The 25,201-nt window shown below is 40.3% G+C and overlaps 2 long non-coding RNA genes across 8 annotated transcripts; one reads left to right on the top strand and one right to left on the bottom strand.

Annotated features, from left to right (window-relative positions):
* Positions 1-10,527: 10,527 nt before the first annotated feature.
* Positions 10,528-16,103, bottom strand: LOC144589251 (uncharacterized). 4 transcript variants are annotated; one of them, XR_013545280.1, is made up of 3 exons: positions 13,854-13,891; positions 11,710-11,870; positions 10,528-10,828 (listed from the first exon to the last, which is right to left on the bottom strand). It is a non-coding gene; the product is annotated as an uncharacterized LOC144589251 (long non-coding RNA). The 4 variants fall into 4 exon arrangements; XR_013545282.1 differs by lacking the exon at positions 11,710-11,870 and adding an exon at positions 11,096-11,253 and having other exon boundaries at positions 13,854-13,890; XR_013545281.1 differs by lacking the exon at positions 11,710-11,870 and having other exon boundaries at positions 13,854-16,103.
* Positions 16,104-16,206: 103 nt separating this feature from the next.
* Positions 16,207-19,673, top strand: LOC144589250 (uncharacterized). 4 transcript variants are annotated; one of them, XR_013545276.1, is made up of 3 exons: positions 16,310-16,347; positions 18,331-18,491; positions 19,373-19,673. It is a non-coding gene; the product is annotated as an uncharacterized LOC144589250 (long non-coding RNA). The 4 variants fall into 4 exon arrangements; XR_013545277.1 differs by lacking the exon at positions 18,331-18,491 and adding an exon at positions 18,948-19,105 and having other exon boundaries at positions 16,311-16,347; XR_013545278.1 differs by lacking the exon at positions 18,331-18,491 and having other exon boundaries at positions 16,207-16,347.
* Positions 19,674-25,201: the final 5,528 nt, after the last annotated feature.

Raw genomic sequence — 25,201 nt, 5'->3', positions numbered from 1 at the left:
GCTTCTACTACCACAATCAGCTAATATCTAGTAGGGATGTAAATCAGATTTGCCCAAAGTCCAATGTCTGAGCAAACTCTTCAGACAGGTTCAAGGACCTCCCAAAGTGAATCAGATTTCCCTTCAAGTCAACAGAAACAAGCATGGACACAATTTGCAACATCATTCTTTTTTCAGGTTTCTTAAAGGCAGTCTTTGGAAAAGTGTGGGTTTTTTTAAAATGGGGGGACATTCAAGGCAGTGAAGAGAAGGAGTGGGATGACTGACTATCTAATCCTGTGGTATGTTTTGCCAACAGGTCTCCAACTACTGTGCTCTGGGAGAGAGACTGTGCTCCCTCTTCCTAATACCACCATTGTTCACCAAATAAAATCTGCAAAATCCTACAATATTATACATATTTGTGTGGGAGTAAATGCCACCGAATACAGTGGACCTGTTTCAGAGCAAGCATGCATTAGATTGGGCCATTATAGCACCTTTCTCTGCAAAATGAAATGCCCCCAATGCACTGGAGTAGGCATTTTCTGACGTATATCACTGTAAAAGACTCAAACGCAGAGATAGTGGCCTAAATTTAACTGCTATTTAAACTAGAGTAGACCCACTGAATAAATCCCTACATGGTAACTCAGCAGTTATGTACTCAATAGTTCTACTCTACCTGGGAACAGCAGTTGGATTTAAGTCAATATTTTTTTCAGCAATTAGCTCATCTTTTAGGCAGATCCTCAGCAGAACCATTCTTACTTTTAAATAATCCAAGCAAGGCAGTTCATGTCATAGGTGAGTCTTTTTATAATGCCACCCTGTTCAAATTTTGTTACATGAAAGTGGATGCCAATTCTTAATAAATCGTTGATTTTGCTAGTCCATACACATGTAGATATCAAATGCTGTCAGCTCCAGGGAAGGTTATAAGTGACAAACTGGTTGTCTGTTTTCCTTAAAATGTCAATGTGTGTACAACTTGAAAAGATTTTTCCCACACACATACCCCTTTATAAAACACAAATTCTGGAGGAACTTTTTATAACTCTATGCTGGATGATTTGACAGGAACACTTATTCTGTATTGTTACAGTGAAGTGAAACCTATGTTACTTTTCATGTCAATGAGGGTAAAATAACATGCTCCAAATTGATAATTTATATTATAAAGATAGGAGTTTACTCTATTATATGAGTGTGCCTTCTTATTTCCTTGTATATCCCGCAATGTTCCTTACTGAGTTGCTGTATTTGTCCCTACACAATAATATGAAACGGTCTTCTACGGTCAGAGTTAAAGCTGGATTTGCTCCCTGTTCTAACATACAGTATAAAACCTATGAATGTTATTGGCAAAAAGTAATAATTCTTTGTGGCAGAATGCCCACATCACTCCTGTCTATCATAGCTGAAGCTCAAGTGCAGGAGCCTAGGAGAAGACAGGAGGGGTGGACTCAAGTAGACAGTTAGACAGAGGGAGAGTTAGAGAGGAGGACTGGGGAGAGGAGAGAATTGGAAGGTTGAAGAGTTAGAGAGAAGGAGAAGGAGATAAATGGAATAGTAGAGCTAAATAGATAGTCAGAGAATATTAATGAGGTGGGTAATGTGAATAAGTAAATATAACACCTGAATAAGCAAACGTGTAATCGAATATAAGAAGTTTAACGAGTGATCCTAAACAACAATACCAGATCATCTGTGATTTAAAACCAAAAGATAAATAAACAAGTTATGTTGGCAGCACATCTCTGATGCTTATATGGTGCAGTGTGGATGAGAGATCCACTGGTGGTAGCGGAAGAAAAAGTAAACGTATCTAGAGAGTGAACCTGTGTTTGGGGAAAACAAAAAGGGAACACTGGGTGGAACGGCACATTCTTGTACCATGCATTCTTCATTATCAAATTGTAATAACAGATGTAAGAGCAGTTGTAGTAGTCTCACCCTTGGGTTCCCCAAATTCAAGTTTCTATCTACTAAGTGCTTTTAAAGCATTTATTATATCTTCCACTCTTGTCCTAGGAATTACTACAGCAGTGATCTGACTGGAAAGGTTAATCATAAATCATTAACTATTTAATTTCACCATGGTGCTTCTTTTCCAGGTCAAATCTAGTATACCTCTGAGCCTTGCCGGTAATAAGATTTGCTCCAGGGGAGTGTTCAGGTCTCCTGACGTGTGTCTATGAGACTTCACAGCCTGAACTTAACAGCTGGCCTTGCTGAATGAGTGTCAGTCTTCACAGCAGTGGGTTAAACTTCTGCAGTTTTGGTAGCCCTGTATTCACTGTAAAACCTCTTTAAACATGGAGAGAAAATTACTAGATGTCACACACCAATGGAGTAGGCCTTCACGTATTGAATTTCTGTCTCAGGTAGGTACTTTTCTAATCCCTAACATAATTTGTGTCCATCTCTGCATAAATCAAAGGAACAGCTGTCTACAAATAATAGTTTATCCTCTATACACACGAACGTAAATCAAATTCAGTTTTAAAATGCTTTTCTGATATATTTCCATGCTAAATTTGGGTCAGCAGAAACGAATGTCAAATTTCCAGCAGTTCTCCATCTGACTCCTCCTCTCTGTGCCCTTGTGTTCTGTCTGCTTGAGTCATCCATCTTCCACATATGCCACCCACAACTAAATGAATAAATTTATTGTTGGAGTATCAAAGGCATCATTCATAATCGTCCAAATTGACTTCAATAAAGTTTTTAGCCTGGGATTGGCCTGGAAACAACTTGAGTCACCTTGTTGGCCAATCTGCACCTTTTAAATGACAGAGAGACTGGAAATGTGCTAACTATCCAGCAACTCTCAATAGTTTCCACCATCTCTGACCATCATATCTGTGTGGGCAGCCTAACCGTGACAGTGCCATGTTCTAGTACAGGATTTCTCAAACTATGGCACAGCAGATTACTTACTTACTTACTTACTTACTTACTTACTTACTTACTTACTTACTTACTTACTTACTTACTTACTTACTTACTTGCTTGCTTGCTTGCTTGCTTGCTTGCTTGCTTGCTTGCTTGCTTGCTTGCTTGCTTACTTACTTACTTACTTACTTACTTACTTACTTATAATATTTAAATATACTTACTTATAATATTTTTAACCCACCATTCTCTTTAAAAAGGACTAAAAGTGGCTTACAATAATTAAAAAACAATATTCAAGATTAGTAACAATGAGTATACAATACTAAAAGGATCAATGAATACAATACAAAAAAAAACATTCTGTTAAGCTTTCATTGAGTGGAAAGGTCTGAAAACATAACGCCAGGATTCTGCCTTGCAAGAACAGTGAATCTCAATGATGAAAACCTGTCTCCATTTCTACAGTGACAACTTATGTGCAAATTCTGCAATTTCACATTTTTACACTGGTGGGATTTGCCATTCAGCACTTACTATATTTACCAAAAAGTTTAACTGATGATTTGGGGAACATAGAAAAAGCCTCCCTGAAGAGTAGGAAAGCATTGTGAGTACACCTGGGCATCTCCTGGGCAATGGCGTGCAGCCAAGCAATCCTCCAATTCCAGAAATGCTACAAGTATAAACATATTGATGAGCAAAAGAACCACAGGTGAAAATAATTTCTTTTTTTCTTTTTTTACTTTTTTAAAAGTTTTATTTTATTTAAACATATGAATACAAAACATCTATCATTCAGACAAACTACAACAAAGTATGTAATAAATAAAAAAGAGTAGACTATGTCTAGATGGGCGGCACATAAGTACAATAAATAAATAAATAAATAAATAAATAAATAAATAAATAAATAAATAAATAAATCCCAAAATAAACCCACCCCTCCCCCCTTCAAGAGGACAAAGATTCCAACCTCATTTGGATCCCAGATGATCCAATGCAATGGTGTGCAGCCAAGCAATCCTCCATTTCCTGAAGTTCTACAGTATAAACATATTGATGAGCAAAAGAACCACAAGTGAAAATAATTTCTAATTATCTTAACATTTAAACAATACACCTCTCCCTTCAACAATGCTAGACCCCTGTGCAGTTTAAAATCAAGGTATAACTCTTATACACCCCCCTAAACATAACTACAAAGGGTAAGGTAAAGGTTCCCCTTGACATTTAGTCCAGTCGTGTCCGACTCTAGGGTGCGGTGCTCATCCCCGTTTCCAAGCCATAGAGCCAGTGTTTGTCCATAGACAATTTCCGTGGTCACGTGGCCAGCGTGACTAGACACAGAACACCACTACCTTCCCACCATGGTGGTACCTATTTATCTACTCGCATTTACATGCTTTCGAACTGCTAGGTTGACAGGAGCTGGGACAAGCGACTGGAGCTCACTCCGTCATGTGGATTCGATCTTACGACTGCTGGTCTTCTGACCTTGCAGCATAGAGGCTTCTGCGGTTTAACCTGCAGTGCCACCATGTCCCCTTTAAACACAGCTACAAAGCATACAGTAAATACTGATTCACACAGAGAGAGATAAACAGAGAGAGAGAGAGAGAGAACAGTTCTCTCTGTCAGGATTCTCTTCAACAGCATTGACAATCCTTTCTATACAGTACTGTATGTAATGACCCCCTGAGCTGGAGGCTGAATTAGAGATGTTGTGCTTGGGGACAAGTAAAAACCACTTTGAGAGTTCAAAGTGTAAATCATCCAATATGACCAAATGTCTTATTATAGAAGTCACTATGGATATTTTGAAAACCAGCTAGCCACTCCTCCGCCCTCATCTTACCTGTGTAACTCTTACTGAAGAACATTCTGTAACATTACTCCTTTTATGCCCTATTTAATGCTACCGTGCATGAGTTCTAGATGTTTACCTCATTATCCCTCATGTTGGCCAATCCCCCATTAAAGATGGGCTCCAATAAAAGTAAAATTAGACATGGAGGGGAATGCACATTTCCTATGATCAAAACTAAAACTATATTTTACTGGATCAAGGTTGTCTCGTGTTGCTGCAAATTGCTTTGGGGATCCCTCCAAGCGTTGAATCAGTCAAATCAAGCAAGCAAGTAGCTTAGGAAGAAGAGTTAACATTCTAGAATGGGGACAGTGACACATACACGCCTCTATTTATGTTAATTTCCCCTACAGCTTTTGTGAATGGATGACTTCAAACATTTGGTGAATAGATATGCAAGTGTGTTTAAAGCTGCCACAGATCTACAGCTGGAATATTATATGTGTTCTGTTCACTGAAACCAAACATCAGGACATCCATTGGTGCAATGATGTGTTGCTTCCTTATACGAGGGTTTCTCTGAATGGCTGTGATGTTCTTTGCTGGGGTGTCAACATCTTTTGTGCAAATTAGCTTTGGCATCTAAAACATCATGTCATGTTTCTTATCAGGGACACCACTGAATGTTTGCTGTTCTCCCTGAGATCACTTTTCTCTTCCTCTCTGCAGGAGCTCACAATATGATTGATGAGTTGGCAGGAATAATCAAATGGTGACATTTTTAAGCTCCACAAGAAAATAGCAATTCTTTCACGTCACACTGCTCTGAGAAAACACTTCCTCAAAAAGCATTAATCTGCTGGTGGCCTTTTCCTCCAAGCAAAGCAATCTGAATATTACCTTAAATGAACTACAGCATGGTTCCAACACAGAATCCAAATAAAGTCTTATTATGTCATTTGGGGCCGGTAGACAAAAATGGGGGAAAGTGGAGTTCTGGAAAATAATGATAGTGAGCAATCCAGAGATCATTCAAGTTGCTTGTGACAATGTTCTTGGAAATAATAGATACTAACTGTAATGGTATGCCTTCCTGTGCAAATGTAAGTTCCACTGAATCAAACAGAGTTTCCTGCTGGTGAGGAGGTGTAGAAATGTAGCCTAAGGCTGTGATCCTCTTTGCACTTACCTTAGAATAAGTGGGAAGATTTCATCATGAGGGCTTGCCGGACGATTTTTTTACTGGAGGATTTTTTTTTAAGGGGAACGCCATGAAATTTCTGCCCACATCATGGGTAGAAGAATTAGCACCAGGGACATAAAACACTCTCGGTCATGATGTGGTTGCATTTCCCAGAATCCCCTCTGTGTTCTCATCTCATTTTTTGCTTATATCAAGATGCAATACTTTATTTTCCGTTTCTGCACTGAAAGGTGTAGGCCTTTTTCCTGTATGACTTTTTCCTAACACACGTATTTGTTTGCACATTTTTGTAATATTTTTCCTATTGACTGAAGTGTGTGTATTCTTTGATTGTACACATTATAGCCATTAATAAGTCTTTGAAAGATACACATGACTTTGGGCATATTTTTATTCCCAGTGCACTGGCAGCCTACCAAATGTGCAAACACCTAAGATAAGGAATACTTCATATCTACAGAAGATAACAATTACCCTTTCAGACCACAAGCCCCAGAGTTCTGGGAACTGAAATAAAAATAAGAAAAAAAAAGAAAAAAGAAATTAAAAAATGACATTTGCAAGTGTTGCTTGTATCAGAATGCTTAGGTTGGATGAAACAGGTATTTACATGATAATCACAATTCCAGCGAAATTCCTGTTCTTGATTTTTTATTTTATTTCTTTATTTATTGAGTACAAAGCAGGAAAAGAATGTTTATGCTGTACAGATGGCATTCCTTTAGAAAAAGAAGCAGTTTAGGCCTTTCCTTACACTGCAATTCCAGGAGCAGTTAATGTGTGGCATTAATATACTAGGATGACAGCTTTAGAGCCATACAGAAGCTTGTCTGGTATTGTATTCAGGCTTGAGAAGAGTAAATACAACTTTGGAAGAACTAGGGATTCAGAGGTAAGCTTATTATTAAATGGAATTCTAGTGTCGATGTTGATTTAACATCCCTAAATCCATAAGAAAGATCAACGACAGCAATTTCACTGAATATCCAGCCTTATCTCTTGTCCCACATAAAAGCCTACTTGATAAAAGAGTACTCCTTATTCCCCTTAAAGAAATCTGAAACAGTTAAGCCATGTTTCAAGGAACAGATATTGATTTGTGCTTCATTTCACTTTTCAGAGTTAATCGTTTCATGAGATCCCCATGTTTTTAGGATCATAAACAAGAAGTAGAAGTTGGATGTAGGAAGCAGAATAAACATGTGAAACTGCTTCATTGACATTATTTATATTTCCTAGTCAACTTGTTTATGATTCTTTTTTTCCCAACCAGAGAAATATAGAATAACTTGAGCATCCAGTCTGTTTGTACTTTTAATAAGACAGGGCCTTTAACTTCAGATCAATGTCAAAGATACATGTCAATTCATTAAGTCTGGGACCCCTGAATCCAACTGCAGGAACTTTAAATTTATTATTTGTAACATAAAGGCACTTTGAAAGATATTTATTAAAAGAAAGTTTTTTTTTCAAAGACTTCTTTGACATCAGCATCATAACCCATGGCAATTTCAAAGAAGGGTGTGAGGAAGGAGACAAGGTGAGAGAATATGACTTTAGAGACTGTAGGGAGAAGACATAATGAGCTGCTGCAAATGTCTGGTTAACTGGCGAGGAATGGAAGGACATACAATCACAGAATAATTGAGTCGGAAGGCACCTATAAGGCTATCAAGTCCAACCCCCTGCTTCAATGCAGGAATCCAAGTCAAAGCAGATCTGACAGATAGTTGTCCAGTTTTCCCATGAACACCTCCAGCGTTGGAGTGCTCACCACCTCCCAAGGTCATTAGTTCTATTGTTGTACTGCTCTAGCCTGTTTGGAGGTTTTTCCTGATATTTAACCAAAATCTGGCTTCCTCTAGCTTGACCTTGGTTGGTTGAGAAAAGATCCTGCCCCTCCTCTGTATGACTACTTTTCAAGTATTTGAGAAGTGCTATCGTATCTCCCCTGAGTCTTCTTTTCTCAAGGCTAAACTTGCCCAGTTCTTTCAGTCTTTCCTCAGAGGGCTTGGTTTCCAGCCCCCTGATCATCTTTCTTAAAGTGTAGTGTCAAAAACTGGACACAGTACTCTAGATGAGGCAAAACCAATGCTGAATAGAGGGGAATGAGAACCTCACAGGATTTGGAAGTAGTAGGGTAATGGTAGCTTTATTCAAACTCAAATTTGACAGGTGCCACGCCCCCTTTTGGACCCCTGCAGCGGAAGGGGAGGGACTTCCGGCGTCTAGGCTCGACCCAGGCCCCTTCCGAAGGAAGGGGCGGGTCGAGCGGTGACGTCAGGGGTTGTGGGGGTTCCCGTGGGCCTATAGAGGTCTTTTCCTAGAGTCTGGGGTCCCCCGTGACCCTAGGGTGGCCTGAGGATTGGTCCCCGAGGGGTTGTGCCACCCCCTCGGCCCTGTAGGCCAATGGGGAGCAGTTCAAGGGGTTTGGCTAGAAAGGGGTGGCCGTAGGGCATGCCTCAGCATGCCTTTAGGCCGCTGGGGGCTGAAATTCACACCAGGGATTTTGGAGGCCCTTCTGATATGCTGTAACAATACATTAATTAGTAAGACCTTCTAACTGGGAGACAATTTTAAAGCCATGGTTAGTAAACAAGAACAGCAAGCTTCTTCTCTTACGAATGATTTTGTGGATCTTCTGATATACTGTAACAATACATTAAATAGTAAGACCTTCTAAATAGGAGACAATTTTAAAGTCATGGTTAAAAAACAACAACAATAAACCTGTTTTCTTATGAAAGATTTTGGGGACCTTCTGATATATTGTAACAATACATTAAATAGTAAGACCTTCTAAATAGGAGACAACTTTAAAGCCATGGTTAAAAAACAACAAGAACAAGCCTCTTCTGTTATGAATGATTTTGGGGACCTTCTAATATAGTGTAACAATAAATTAAATAATTAGACTTTTCTAAATAGGAGACAATTTTAAAACAATGGTTAAAACAAACAAACAAACCTTTTGTTACGATATAGCTGTTTAAGCCTTTTTCACGATTTCTACTCTTATGTTATATAGAAACTAGGATTTCTCATTGCAACAAATCAAATTTACCCCAAGGGCTTCCCTTGAGAATGTGCAGTAACAAAGGTTGCAACTTAAAGACCTGTTTGTAATTTGCAGAAGGTTGGGCGAGGCTGAAGGGGGTTTGGCTAGAAAAGGGGTGGCCCTAGGGCATGTCTCAGCAAGCCCTTAGGCCGCCTGGGGCTGAAATTCCACAGCGGGGATTTCAGGGACCTTCTGTGCATGCTCACAGCAGAGACCGGGACACTTGCACCCACCCCAAAGTTGCTACCAGGGGCTTGTGGGGTTTTTCATGCCCCCTGTGCCCCCTCCAAGTCTCAGAGAGAGCTTGCCTGAAGACCCAGAACATCTAAGAATAAAATGCAGATCTGCAGAAGCCCTATTCCTATTTATCACAAAGCCAAAGCAGACGCTGAAAAGTGCAAAAACGTCATCCTGCACTCTGATGTGGGGTGATGATGAAGATGAGGAGGATCTTTATTTTATTTATTTATTTGATTTATACCCTGCCCATCTGGTCTAAAAGACCACAATACAAAAAAGCACACACAAACAGAATACAACAATAGAATAAAAAATACATAAGGAGAGAATAAACAGAAAAGACAGATATTAACTGGAGGGAAGGCCTGAATGTATAGCCATGTTTTTAATTGACTTTTAAAGTGCCCAAAGTGGGGACCGCACGGATCTCAGGAGGGAGATTGTTCCAGAGGCGAGGAGCTACCGCTGAGAAGGCCCGGTTTCGTGTTCTTTCCTTCCAGGGATCCCATGGCGTTAGGCTCCTTAACCTCACCTCATGGCTCATGCGGGTAATCCGAGTAGATCCGCCATATTTATGTGTGGCTGCTGTTGTACCTGGTCACAATGAAATAAATATACCTACCTTCTAGTACCACTATCAAAATCATCAGTGTTTCTAGAGTGTGTTAAGTTGTATTTCCACAATGATGGGTGATCAAAGATATTGAAGATTTACCAAGTAATATTTCTACATTGTCACCTTAACAAATTACCAACCTCTGTGGCTCCTTCTGCAAAATACAAAAATAAAACCCACTTAGGAGTACACATTTATAATAGGTTAAAACAATTATTGATTACAAAAATTCAACGCAGTTTGGCTGTGGGGTGAAAAAATAAGTCATTTCTGTTTCCCAACGAAAATCGGTGGACAGCAGGATCACTGAGCTTTCAGACGCTTGAACGTAGATTTAGTAAGTGGGCTTGAAATTGTGAGGAGCAATAAGTTGAACAGTACACAATCCCCCCATGCTTTTAGTAAAATGACTTTAATGCGATTCAAAGAAAAATGTTTTCCACATGTTTATACCCAAGGAAGATTCCTAGAATCTCTCTATGTGTGTGTGTTTGTTAAAGCCCCTTTTGATTTTCCAGGCATCCTTCATAGAGCTTTGAGCCATAGCCTTCTCAACATCTTTCACAAACAGAATCGTCAAGTTAAGAAAGTCAAAGTGACCATCCGCCCTCAAATGCCTAGAGACTTTTGAAATAAGCTTGCAACTTAAAAGACCATGTGCCACCAATCTTCAACATCTCCGGCTCCTTCTGCAAAATACAAAAAACACCCACTATGAAGTGTACATTTTAAAAAAAGTTAAAACAATTATTTATTGCAAGGAATCAGCACAGTCTGGCTGTTAGGTGAAATTTCACTGAGATTTCAGACGCTTGAATTCACATCACAATCAGGGCAGCTCAGGACCAAATAGGTCCAAAGCCGAACTGTCAAAAGGGTGCTCCAGAGAGAGCTGCGAGGGAGTGCTAATAGTTTATGAATTAAACTCAGTTTCAATACTCAAAATCCTCAGTGCTGAAAAAAGTGTTAAGAAATTCTAAAGTGTTGAGCTTGCTGAGCCTGTCCAGCCGTTAGTACACTTTCCTGCAACACAGAAAGGGAAAAGAAGGGTTTATTTCTTTGCACATCTAGTATAAGTGAAACTCTAACCATGGCACATGTAAAGCAAAAGGCTACATCGTTTTGTTTTGTTTTGTTTTTTTTGTCTGAATGCAATCAGAGGGTTAGAGCAGGTCAATATACAGCTATGGTTCTCAACCTTAGTATTGGTACACCACAAGGAGATGTGCTGAGGCCTCTGCACCATGCCCAATATACATAGGTTTGTATTTCTGCTTTTAACAGCCATACCAGTGTGAAGTTCACAGAGGATACCACAGTAGGGTGCCTCATACTGGAGGAACTGTACAGGGCCCGTTGTCTTTCAAAAGCACAAAATACTCTAAAGGGCACCTCCCCTCCTGGACATTCTTTGTTTGAACGACGGTCATCAGGAAGACGATATAAATCTATTAAAACAAGGACAAACTGATTTAAAAACCATGCATAATGGGAACTTGAGTGTCTTGTTATGCCCAACCTGTAACAAGGTTCCTAATAATTTAGAAGGGATGGTTTCCAGGGAGGCCGGCATGCAGAGGGGTAATCTCCCTAAGAGCTGTCCCACCTCTCTTCTTTTCTCTAAATATTATCATTTAGGAAAAATTGCAGGCCGGGGCAATGAACCTGAATCTCACCCTCCCTGAAACATCAACCATGTAGTGCCCAAGGCACACAGCCCTTCTCCCCTACATCCTGTTCTGTGCCATTATTAGCACTTTTCTACCACAAGCAACAAAGAGATGTTTATAGTTCTGTTTGTTTTAAGTCATGGTTTCTACAGTTTCATCCTGAAAAGAGGTTTGAGACATTTGAACCCACATCAGAATCAGGTCAGCTCAGGACCAAATAGGTACAAAACTGACCTGTCAAAAGGGTGCTCCAGAGAGAGAGCTGCGAGGGAGTGCTAATAGTTTATGAATGAAACTCAGTTTCAATATTCAAAACCCTCAGTGCTGGAAAAAATGTTATGAAATTCTAAAGTGTTGAGCTTGCTGAGCCTGCCCAGCATAGTTAGTCCACTTTCCTGCAACACAAAAAGGGAAAAGGGGGGTTTATTTCCATTTTTTTTCTCATCACAGTCAGAAGGTCTATCTAATAGCAGCAGCACCTTTGAATTTCCTGTTTGGGGATACAGATCCCAGAGACCCCAAACCAGCATGGCAGCTGTTCTGTGAGATGTAGTCTAAATTCTGAATTAATATAAATAATAGTCACAAAGAACTAAAAATATCAGCGGTAATTTTGTTGGAGTTATTTCAGCCTTTAGTAGATATGATGGGAGATACCTTTCTGGCGGTGAGGTGACTATCAGTAACCAAATATTCCTGACCATGTCTCCAATATCAAAGAGGACATCTCTTTATGACCAAATGTTCCTGCCCTGTCTCCAATGTCAAAGAGGGCATCTCTTTGTTTAAGTGACTTTCCCCCTCTTTTTAGTCAATGTTGAAATTGTAAATAGTCTGTTGAGGCCCTGTTGTTCAAAACAGGCTTGTTTTTAGTTTTCTGTTAGCTGTTCAACTGTAAGTAAAGGAAATCTTTTTATTTTGTCTCCTTCTAATGTTTCAGTGTGGGTTACTGCAGTATGGGGTACTGAGCCTGTAAGGGCCATCTGATGAGCAAAAGGGGGTGTACTAACCTTGGGGGAACTTGAAGCTATTCAGTTTTGTCAAACCTTACAATTAACCTGAGCAGATAGAGTAATTTAACCAAAAAACATTGAAGCTGCAAAATACAAAAAAGGCCAAAATGATTTTAAAAACATAGCACAATGGGAATTTGAGGGCTTTTGCAACTGAAACTCACCATCCCTGAAAACATCTGCAGTATAGTCATAGCGTGCCCTGAGACCTGTTTGCTAACATGAATGTTCAGTTATATAGCAGTCACAGCAAGGCAACTTCATTTTCATGACATACAATACTTTTACACAACTAAATGTATCAACTAACTGTGCGTGTTAAAATCCCTTTTGATTTTCCAGGAAGTATTCTAATTATTCAATGTGATTCTAAAACATTCAAAATATGCCTTTTGCACTCATCTCTGGTTATTGGGTCTTGGTTACCCCTCGTTTACAGATTCTAGGCACGGGGTTGGTCTCAATGGCCTTATAGGTCCCTTCCAATTTCATGATTCTATGCTTCCATGTTGTGCAAAATTAGAGAGATGGTATGTGGAGACAGTGTTATGTCAGAACACCAGAAACATGGGTTTAAACTCAGCCATAGAAATGCCTGTTTGCTAACCTGAATGTTCAGTTATATAGCAGTCACAGCAAGGAAACTTCATTTTCATGACATACAATACTTTTACATAACTAAATGTATTAACTAATTGTATCATAGTTAACTTACTCAACAAATGTCTGCTAGACATAACCTGTCTTAACTAATGTGGGTTTTAAGTCTCAAAGGACAAGCTTCTCCCACTTCTGAGACTATACATATTAGCTTGCTTTGTTTGGTGATTGGGCTTCAGAATTTAAGCATGCAACTCCTCGGAAGGCTGGTTTCACAAAATGTGTAGGATTGTTTTAATTATTGAACAGAATGGCATATTTTCTGTGTAGGACTCACCAGGAATTCAGAATTCAAGGTAACTTTAAAAAGTTGAACTAATTCCATCAGGAAGACGATATAGAACTATTAAAAAAGGCCAAATTGATTTTAAAAACATAGCACAATAGGGGCACAATTAAATAAAGTAAAAATGTTGCCTCATGTTCATTTGCCTCATGTTATCTCAGAGAAACAGACCACCCCTCCCCCACATGCTCTGTTGGGCCATTTAACCTTCACTATGTCTTTGAAAATCCGAGGGGAGGAGGCTCTGCCTTTGAAAAAGCAGGGAGATGCATTCTAAACTCTTAACATTCCCCCACCCCACCCCTTGCATAATGCTAAAAAACATGCCAATAAACTTATTTTTCAGTGGCCCAAATAAAATGGCTGCTCTATTTCTTCCCAGCCCCCCCTCCCTTGAGATTCAAAAGCAGGGATCTTACCTCAGCCTCCAACAGCCATGCGGGGAAAGGAAAGAGATGAACGACCCCGGGTTTTTTAAAACCCACAAGGCCCCTTAGAACAGCCTATCAGCAGGCTCGTATCCATAGGTGGGGGCTGAGGAGGAGGAGCTGAAACAAACAGTTAAACTACTACAAACAGTTTTTGGACTACAGATCCCAGAATGCATCTGGGCTAGACACAGGGACTAGCCACTTTCATCATTACATTCAAGACAGCAAACCCCCTCCCCCCAGGTTTCTCAGATAGATATACAATAATGGAATGAATTGTACAATATTTTGAAGTTTGTTTGTGGCCATGGGAGATAGGGAATGTTACAGAAAAATGAATGCAGACTTCCAAATAATAGCAAGGAGAGACAAGAGGAAATTCTTAATCAAACAGTGTACAGAAATAGAGGAAAATAATAGAAAGGGAAATCCAGAAAGCTGTTCAAGAAAATTGGAGCTGTTAAAAGTTAGTTTTATGCAAAGATGGACATGGTAAAGGGCAAAAATGGTAGGGCGGTAACAGAGCAAGACATCAAGAAGAGGTGGCAAAAAGACACAGAGGAATTATACCAGAAAGATCTGGATGGCTTGGACAACCCCAGATAGGTTGATTGCTGACCTTAAGCCAGATATCCTGGAGAGTGAAGTCAAGTGGGACTTAGAAAGCATGGGTAACCACAAGGACAGTGGATGTAATGGCATGCCATTGGAACTATTTAAAATCTTAAAAGATGAAGCTATTAAGGTGGTATACTCAAGAGGCCTGCCAGTTTGGAAAAATCAGCAGTGACCTTAGGTTTTTGATGTTGAGTTTCAGACCATTTTTGCGGTCTCCTCTTTTACCCTCATTAAGAGGTTCTTTAATTCCTCCTCACTTTCTGACATCAAAGGGGTATCATCTGTCTATCTGAGGCTGTTGATTCCAGCAATATTAATTACGGATTGGGATTCATCCAGTCCAGCCTTTCACACGATGTATTCTGTATATAAGTTAAATAAGCTGGGGGACAACATACAGGCTTGTCGGCCTCCTTTCCCCGTTTTGACCCCATAAGTTGTTCTATAGCCATTTCTAACTGTTGGCACGTATCCCACATAGAGGCTTTCTAAGGAGTTAGATAAAGTAGTCAGACACTCCCTTTTCTTTAAGGATTTGCCCATAGTATGCTGTGGTCCACACAAAGGTTTTTGCGTAGTCAATGACGGAGTAGCTGTTTTTCTGGAACTCTCTGACTTTCTCCCTAATTCAGCGCATGTTAGCATTATAGTTCCTAGACTCCCTTCAAATCCATATTTTATTTTTGGGACTTCTCAGTCCACATACTGCTGAAGCCTTCCTTGAAGATTTTGAGCATAATCTTGCTAGCGTATGAAACTATTGTAAATGTACAGTCGTTGCAGCTTTCTTTGCCAGAGTTTTGTTATAAGAAGTTGATGATCAGCGCCACAATCTTGTTTTTGCTGAATGAATAGAGCTTCTCTACGGCGTTAATGTTTGACTTTTCTCAAGGTTGATGCAATGTGTGTGTCTGGGAAACCTACGGTAGGCAGTAGATACACAATTTGATGCGGAGATGTCATCAATATATTAAATATAAGGTTTATTCTGCAATCCATGCAGAATCTTGCAGTATATGACCAAAATCCCCTTCTTTCCATTCATCCTCCTTATATCAATACAGCTGTCCTTCAAATTTTTCCTATCCTACTAAATCTTAAAAAGAACAATCCCTCTAATTGCTATCTACTTGCACAATCGTTCAGGGGTCTAAGTCTTAGACTGAATTTAAAGCAATAAAAATTTAAATACAAGAAAATATCTCTGGCTTTTTAGTCTATATAGGACAACTGAAACCACAATTAGGATATGTGAACCTGTAAAGTCTAATTCATTAGAAATATACATGCACTTCCATGTAAGTTTCAAAATAAATATTTTCCACTGCTGACCTTAAGCCTATCTCTGTACATTTTCTCGACATATCCATTTCTCCATACACGTTCTTTAAATACCCTGAGATGCTAGGAACAGAACCACCTACATCAGATCCATGTGCTCTGCAAAGGGGATGTGAATTCTCCCTCCAAGGGCTACCACATAACTAATGTTGTATAATTAATGCAAACCCAGTGAGTTGTTTGCCTGTTCCAATCTACAGTTCAGTTAAGCTGCAAGGCCTGTTACAACATGTTCACTATTCCATTATTGTATATCTATCTGAGAAACCTGGGGGGAGGGGGTTTGCTGTCTTGAATGTAATGATGAAAGTGGCTAGTCCCTGTGTCTAGCCCAGATGCATTCTGGGATCTGTAGTCCAAAAACTGTTTGTAGTAGTTTAACTGTTTGTTTCAGCTCCTCCTCCTCAGCCCCCACCTATGGATACGAGCCTGCTGATAGGCTGTTCTAAGGGGCCTTGTGGGTTTTAAAAAACCCGGGGTCGTTCATCTCTTTCCTTTCCCCGCATGGCTGTTGGAGGCTGAGGTAAGATCCCTGCTTTTGAATCTCAAGGGAGGGGGGGCTGGGAAGAAATAGAGCAGCCATTTTATTTGGGCCACTGAAAAATAAGTTTATTGGCATGTTTTTTAGCATTATGCAAGGGGTGGGGTGGGGGAATGTTAAGAGTTTAGAATGCATCTCCCTGCTTTTTCAAAGGCAGAGCCTCCTCCCCTCGGATTTTCAAAGACATAGTGAAGGTTAAATGGCCCAACAGAGCATGTGGGGGAGGGGTGGTCTGTTTCTCTGAGATAACATGAGGCAAATGAACATGAGGCAACATTTTTACTTTATTTAATTGTGCCCCTATTGTGCTATGTTTTTAAAATCAATTTGGCCTTTTTTAATAGTTCTATATCGTCTTCCTGATGGAATTAGTTCAACTTTTTAAAGTTACCTTGAATTCTGAATTCCTGGTGAGTCCTACACAGAAAATATGCCATTCTGTTCAATAATTAAAACAATCCTACACATTTTGTGAAACCAGCCTTCCGAGGAGTTGCATGCTTAAATTCTGAAGCCCAATCACCAAACAAAGCAAGCTAATATGTATAGTCTCAGAAGTGGGAGAAGCTTGTCCTTTGAGACTTAAAACCCACATTAGTTAAGACAGGTTATGTCTAGCAGACATTTGTTGAGTAAGTTAACTATGATACAATTAGTTAATACATTTAGTTATGTAAAAGTATTGTATGTCATGAAAATGAAGTTTCCTTGCTGTGACTGCTATATAACTGAACATTCAGGTTAGCAAACAGGCATTTCTATGGCTGAGTTTAAACCCATGTTTCTGGTGTTCTGACATAACACTGTCTCCACATACCATCTCTCTAATTTTGCACAACATGGAAGCATAGAATCATGAAATTGGAAGGGACCTATAAGGCCATTGAGACCAACCCCGTGCCTAGAATCTGTAAACGAGGGGTAACCAAGACCCAATAACCAGAGATGAGTGCAAAAGGCATATTTTGAATGTTTTAGAATCACATTGAATAATTAGAATACTTCCTGGAAAATCAAAAGGGATTTTAACACGCACAGTTAGTTGATACATTTAGTTGTGTAAAAGTATTGTATGTCATGAAAATGAAGTTGCCTTGCTGTGACTGCTATATAACTGAACATTCATGTTAGCAAACAGGTCTCAGGGCACGCTATGACTATACTGCAGATGTTTTCAGGGATGGTGAGTTTCAGTTGCAAAAGCCCTCAAATTCCCATTGTGCTATGTTTTTAAAATCATTTTGGCCTTTTTTGTATTTTGCAGCTTCAATGTTTTTTGGTTAAATTACTCTATCTGCTCAGGTTAATTGTAAGGTTTGACAAAACTGAATAGCTTCAAGTTCCCCCAAGGTTAGTACACCCCCTTTTGCTCATCAGATGGCCCTTACAGGCTCAGTACCCCATACTGCAGTAACCCACACTGAAACATTAGAAGGAGACAAAATAAAAAGATTTCCTTTACTTACAGTTGAACAGCTAACAGAAAACTAAAAACAAGCCTGTTTTGAACAACAGGGCCTCAACAGACTATTTACAATTTCAACATTGACTAAAAAGAGGGGGAAAGTCACTTAAACAAAGAGATGCCCTCTTTGACATTGGAGACAGGGCAGGAACATTTGGTCATAAAGAGATGTCCTCTTTGATATTGGAGACATGGTCAGGAATATTTGGTTACTGATAGTCACCTCACCGCCAGAAAGGTATCTCCCATCATATCTACTAAAGGCTGAAATAACTCCAACAAAATTACCGCTGATATTTTTAGTTCTTTGTGACTATTATTTATATTAATTCAGAATTTAGACTACATCTCACAGAACAGCTGCCATGCTGGTTTGGGGTCTCTGGGATCTGTATCCCCAAACAGGAAATTCAAAGGTGCTGCTGCTATTAGATAGACCTTCTGACTGTGATGAGAAAAAAAATGGAAATAAACCCCCCTTTTCCCTTTTTGTGTTGCAGGAAAGTGGACTAACTATGCTGGGCAGGCTCAGCAAGCTCAACACTTTAGAATTTCATAACATTTTTTCCAGCACTGAGGGTTTTGAATATTGAAACTGAGTTTCATTCATAAACTATTAGCACTCCCTCGCAGCTCTCTCTCTGGAGCACCCTTTTGACAGGTCAGTTTTGTACCTATTTGGTCCTGAGCTGACCTGATTCTGATGTGGGTTCAAATGTCTCAAACCTCTTTTCAGGATGAAACTGTAGAAACCATGACTTAAAACAAACAGAACTATAAACATCTCTTTGTTGCTTGTGGTAGAAAAGTGCTAATAATGGCACAGAACAGGATGTAGGGGAGAAGGGCTGTGTGCCTTGGGCACTACATGGTTGATGTTTCAGGGAGGGTGAGATTCAGGTTCATTGCCCCGGCCTGCAATTTTTCCTAAATGATAATATTTAGAGAAAAGAAGAGAGGTGGGACAGCTCTTAGGGAGATTACCCCTCTGCATGCCGGCCTCCCTGGAAACCATCCCTTCTAAATTATTAGGAACCTTGTTACAGGTTGGGCATAACAAGACACTCAAGTTCCCATTATGCATGGTTTTTAAATCAGTTTGTCCTTGTTTTAATAGATTTATATCGTCTTCCTGATGACCGTCGTTCAAACAAAGAATGTCCAGGAGGGGAGGTGCCCTTTAGAGTATTTTGTGCTTTTGAAAGACAACGGGCCCTGTACAGTTCCTCCAGTATGAGGCACCCTACTGTGGTATCCTCTGTGAACTTCACACTGGTATGGCTGTTAAAAGCAGAAATACAAACCTATGTATATTGGGCATGGTGCAGAGGCCTCAGCACATCTCCTTGTGGTGTACCAATACTAAGGTTGAGAACCATAGCTGTACATTGACCTGCTCTAACCCTCTGATTGCATTCAGACAAAAAAAAAAAAACAAAACAAAACGATGTAGCCTTTTGCTTTACATGTGCCATGGTTAGAGTTTCACTTATACTAGATGTGCAAAGAAATAAACCCTTCTTTTCCCTTTCTGTGTTGCAGGAAAGTGTACTAACGGCTGGACAGGCTCAGCAAGCTCAACACTTTAGAATTTCTTAACACTTTTTTCAGCACTGAGGATTTTGAGTATTGAAACTGAGTTTAATTCATAAACTATTAGCACTCCCTCGCAGCTCTCTCTGGAGCACCCTTTTGACAGTTCGGCTTTGGACCTATTTGGTCCTGAGCTGCCCTGATTGTGATGTGAATTCAAGCGTCTGAAATCTCAGTGAAATTTCACCTAACAGCCAGACTGTGCTGATTCCTTGCAATAAATAATTGTTTTAACTTTTTTTAAAATGTACACTTCATAGTGGGTGTTTTTTGTATTTTGCAGAAGGAGCCGGAGATGTTGAAGATTGGTGGCACATGGTCTTTTAAGTTGCAAGCTTATTTCAAAAGTCTCTAGGCATTTGAGGGCGGATGGTCACTTTGACTTTCTTAACTTGACGATTCTGTTTGTGAAAGATGTTGAGAAGGCTATGGCTCAAAGCTCTATGAAGGATGCCTGGAAAATCAAAAGGGGCTTTAACAAACACACACACATAGAGAGATTCTAGGAATCTTCCTTGGGTATAAACATGTGGAAAACATTTTTCTTTGAATCGCATTAAAGTCATTTTACTAAAAGCATGGGGGGATTGTGTACTGTTCAACTTATTGCTCCTCACAATTTCAAGCCCACTTACTAAATCTACGTTCAAGCGTCTGAAAGCTCAGTGATCCTGCTGTCCACCGATTTTCGTTGGGAAACAGAAATGACTTATTTTTTCACCCCACAGCCAAACTGCGTTGAATTTTTGTAATCAATAATTGTTTTAACCTATTATAAATGTGTACTCCTAAGTGGGTTTTATTTTTGTATTTTGCAGAAGGAGCCACAGAGGTTGGTAATTTGTTAAGGTGACAATGTAGAAATATTACTTGGTAAATCTTCAATATCTTTGATCACCCATCATTGTGGAAATACAACTTAACACACTCTAGAAACACTGATGATTTTGATAGTGGTACTAGAAGGTAGGTATATTTATTTCATTGTGACCAGGTACAACAGCAGCCACACATAAATATGGCGGATCTACTCGGATTACCCGCATGAGCCATGAGGTGAGGTTAAGGAGCCTAACGCCATGGGATCCCTGGAAGGAAAGAACACGAAACCGGGCCTTCTCAGCGGTAGCTCCTCGCCTCTGGAACAATCTCCCTCCTGAGATCCGTGCGGTCCCCACTTTGGGCACTTTAAAAGTCAATTAAAAACATGGCTATACATTCAGGCCTTCCCTCCAGTTAATATCTGTCTTTTCTGTTTATTCTCTCCTTATGTATTTTTTATTCTATTGTTGTATTCTGTTTGTGTGTGCTTTTTTGTATTGTGGTCTTTTAGACCAGATGGGCAGGGTATAAATCAAATAAATAAATAAAATAAAGATCCTCCTCATCTTCATCATCACCCCACATCAGAGTGCAGGATGACGTTTTTGCACTTTTCAGCGTCTGCTTTGGCTTTGTGATAAATAGGAATAGGGCTTCTGCAGATCTGCATTTTATTCTTAGATGTTCTGGGTCTTCAGGCAAGCTCTCTCTGAGACTTGGAGGGGGCACAGGGGGCATGAAAAACCCCACAAGCCCCTGGTAGCAACTTTGGGGTGGGTGCAAGTGTCCCGGTCTCTGCTGTGAGCATGCACAGAAGGTCCCTGAAATCCCCGCTGTGGAATTTCAGCCCCAGGCGGCCTAAGGGCTTGCTGAGACATGCCCTAGGGCCACCCCTTTTCTAGCCAAACCCCCTTCAGCCTCGCCCAACCTTCTGCAAATTACAAACAGGTCTTTAAGTTGCAACCTTTGTTACTGCACATTCTCAAGGGAAGCCCTTGGGGTAAATTTGATTTGTTGCAATGAGAAATCCTAGTTTCTATATAACATAAGAGTAGAAATCGTGAAAAAGGCTTAAACAGCTATATCGTAACAAAAGGTTTGTTTGTTTGTTTTAACCATTGTTTTAAAATTGTCTCCTATTTAGAAAAGTCTAATTATTTAATTTATTGTTACACTATATTAGAAGGTCCCCAAAATCATTCATAACAGAAGAGGCTTGTTCTTGTTGTTTTTTAACCATGGCTTTAAAGTTGTCTCCTATTTAGAAGGTCTTACTATTTAATGTATTGTTACAATATATCAGAAGGTCCCCAAAATCTTTCATAAGAAAACAGGTTTATTGTTGTTGTTTTTTAACCATGACTTTAAAATTGTCTCCTATTTAGAAGGTCTTACTATTTAATGTATTGTTACAGTATATCAGAAGATCCACAAAATCATTCGTAAGAGAAGAAGCTTGCTGTTCTTGTTTACTAACCATGGCTTTAAAATTGTCTCCCAGTTAGAAGGTCTTACTAATTAATGTATTGTTACAGCATATCAGAAGGGCCTCCAAAATCCCTGGTGTGAATTTCAGCCCCCAGCGGCCTAAAGGCATGCTGAGGCATGCCCTACGGCCACCCCTTTCTAGCCAAACCCCTTGAACTGCTCCCCATTGGCCTACAGGGCCGAGGGGGTGGCACAACCCCTCGGGGACCAATCCTCAGGCCACCCTAGGGTCACGGGGGACCCCAGACTCTAGGAAAAGACCTCTATAGGCCCACGGGAACCCCCACAACCCCTGACGTCACCGCTCGACCCGCCCCTTCCTTCGGAAGGGGCCTGGGTCGAGCCTAGACGCCGGAAGTCCCTCCCCTTCCGCTGCAGGGGTCCAAAAGGGGGCGTGGCACCTGTCAAATTTGAGTTTGAATAAAGCTACCATTACCCTACTACTTTTGGAGACTATACTTCTATTAATGTATCCTAAAATAGTATTTACCTTTTTTGCAGCACTGTTAGCTCATATTCAGACAGGGTGTTGACAAAGCTCTTCAGAATGGCTCAACACAACAGTCTAGTGAAATGAAGACATTCTTTACACAATTGGCACACCTCTATTCAATGGCACATATTAGCACATTTTTAACACCAGTATACTGTTACCTAATCAAACCTGCTCTAACCCCTCCCCTAATGCTTGTCCCCAACCAACCGTTACTTCACAATTCAAAATGGGCAGCCAATAGACGCTTGCCACAAGGGAAGGACAAAAGGGAAGGGGAAGGAGGAGTGTGGGCGTGGGGATATAGGGAAAAAGGCATGCTACTTGCTGGATAGTCTAACGGCTGAACTCGCTCTCCCGCAGTGAGTCTCAAGGAGAACTATTAAATAATGATTTTTTAATCTGTCCTTTCTCTTCATCTTCTTTTTGCACACCTCTATTCGCGCCTGTATCCCCTTAAGAATAAACTTAAATATAATCGAATTCCACTAGCGCGGCCATGCGGCTGGTGTGGGCACCACTAGCACACACCCCAACCCCTTCTCACTGCTTGACTAAATTAATTTGATATTAAATTAAGAAATAATCAGTCAAACTAAGAAAAAAACAGTAACTCCAAACAATACTAAATGAATAAACAACTAAATATTTTAATGCAAATCCAAACCAAGGGAGGACACCACTGTCAGCTGCAGACCAAACAGCAAACTCCTCTCGCAACAGGTGCCAAGAAGAAAGAGGAAGCGGGGGGGAACAGCCCTTATATGGCCTACTGTTCCCCCCTCTTCCAAAGCTGCTCATGGAGCTCATGGAAGACTGCATTGAGGTCTCATGTCCTCCAGAGAAGATGGCAAAGGCAAGCCACACTGTTGAAGCTTTGGCTCTGCAGCGGCTTGTTCAATTGTCTTGCAAGCCTTCACTCCAGTAAGTATCCTTTTAAGAAAAGCCTTGGTGATAGATTCTCTGCCCAACTTATTCCTGTGCCCCTACCAGCAAAATTGCCCATCCTTCCACCACTACATTCCATAAAAATACTTCCTGCTCACCCTGCCTTTTAGAATTATCCAAGCATTAATTATCCTGTTTTCCTTTAACACACCTTGAGGAAAGGCAGAAAACCTCTATTGGTCACTTCACACTTCATTTCTCTCTATTTCTCTAAAGGGGTGTTTCACAATTAACTAGCAATTTGCCTTCCATCTGCTATATCAATAAAAACCCCTTTTCTCACCTTTGTTTCCTGTCTTAGCAACCCTATAATGATGTTTGACTGTCAAGACCCCTTTCCCAACAGGGTGTCCATATTGATTGGGTAGCACATGCAAGTATCTCGGCCAGACTGATGCAGTCTATTTGCTGGCAGAAATAGGCCACAGAGGGAAAAAGCTTTCTTCACACCTGGTTTAAATTTCCTCCTCCACTCCTGTTCCTGAAGACCTTACTGTGTGAGATGTAAACTGACATGTATATCCCAACTAAGTGCAGCAACCTGCATGAGATGTCATGTCATCTAATATCCATCACTGAAACAGACTGACCCAAGTAACAGTCTATGAGGAGGTCACTACCATGGCCTTCTAGATCAAGGACTGCCAGAGCTGGAGCCCATCTTTTGTGCTGTGGCTGAACTGACTTGCACATTGAAGGATTGTCCCTGTCAGGAGTCTCCAGGCAGCTTCTCAGTGTTGAGAGTCTCAGGCCCTATACAGCTGATGAGCTGGTGCTGCAAACATCAGAGGGAAAGAAGGAGCAGGCCTACAAGGAGTGGGAAAGCAGCTAATGCTCACTGCCAGCTGCCTCTACTGGCCCTTGTTGATGGGTTCCAGCTTGCCTAGACCCAAATGAGGCTTGCTGATCACGGGCTCTTCACTGGCCTCAGTGATGGGAACTGAGACCAGTACTGAACTGATAGTCACCAAGGGACTAATGGCGGAAACTCAGTCCTCTGGAGGCAGTGACAAAGAAACATTGCTAAAGGCACTTGACTCAATAAAAAGTACTTAGAGCCAATAGAATTATTGGTAGAGAATCCCCAAGCTACCAGTTCCATATAACAAGGTTTGCAAAATTAGAAGGCAGCAACATTTATAATTGTCCCATTTGGTATATGGCTTTTTCCAGCTGGTGATGTTGTGGAGCATTATAAGTAGGACACCAAATGCCAGAACTTTAAGGGGAAAATAGCTGGTAAGTGTTGGCTGGTAAGCCTGGGAGGTGCAATCCAAAACAAGTAACTTTTCTAAGCTCTGCCAAGTGCTTCAAAGGTGCATGCACATGTATGTTCAATGCTAAGTATAAGGTGAAATAAAGAGAGGCAAACTATAAGCAAAGAATGCTTCAGAGGGGAATGTCCAATGTGAGCAGTACTTTGATATAAATGGGGAGGGTGTTATTTAAGGTAAGAACTCTATAAACGTATGCTTGTCAGCTTGTAAAAGGAAAGGTTAAGTAACTTGTTCAAGGTCATCAAGGAAGCTTTAAATCACTTTGGCTGAGCCTAGCTGAACATATTTAGGCCTTTCCCCTCTTGTCTCAGCAATTAATCCTTGCTGCTTTTACTCGGCCCAAGGTCATGACTAAACATTTTCTGAGACTTCTTTAATGAATTGCAAATTGGGAACATTGTTGCACATTCGCGGTTGAAAGAATCCCTTGCTGGTTCATACCTGAACAGCACCAGTACAGATTGCATGGAGAACAAATAATGAGAGCTATTTCGAGACACTATCGTGTATACGTTAATGTAAGTGAGGAAATGCCTTCCCCCTTCTTTATCAGTTTCTGGCATGATAGCATTTTTCTCCAGCTGTTCTAAATGTAATTATTGTTGTTGTCTTGGGCATTTTTTTTAAAAAAAAATACATATTTCTACAGCAAATGGAATTGGGAAAACTTGTAGTCAGTTTTGAACACATCTATACCTATGTGCATCATTAAAATGCTAGGTGTTCATGGTATTAATCAGATGACACCAT

Source organism: Pogona vitticeps, chromosome 4, assembly GCF_051106095.1.
Source record: "Pogona vitticeps strain Pit_001003342236 chromosome 4, PviZW2.1, whole genome shotgun sequence".
NCBI lineage: Eukaryota > Metazoa > Chordata > Lepidosauria > Squamata > Agamidae > Pogona > Pogona vitticeps.
This window is presented reverse-complemented; position numbering and strand designations above follow the sequence as displayed.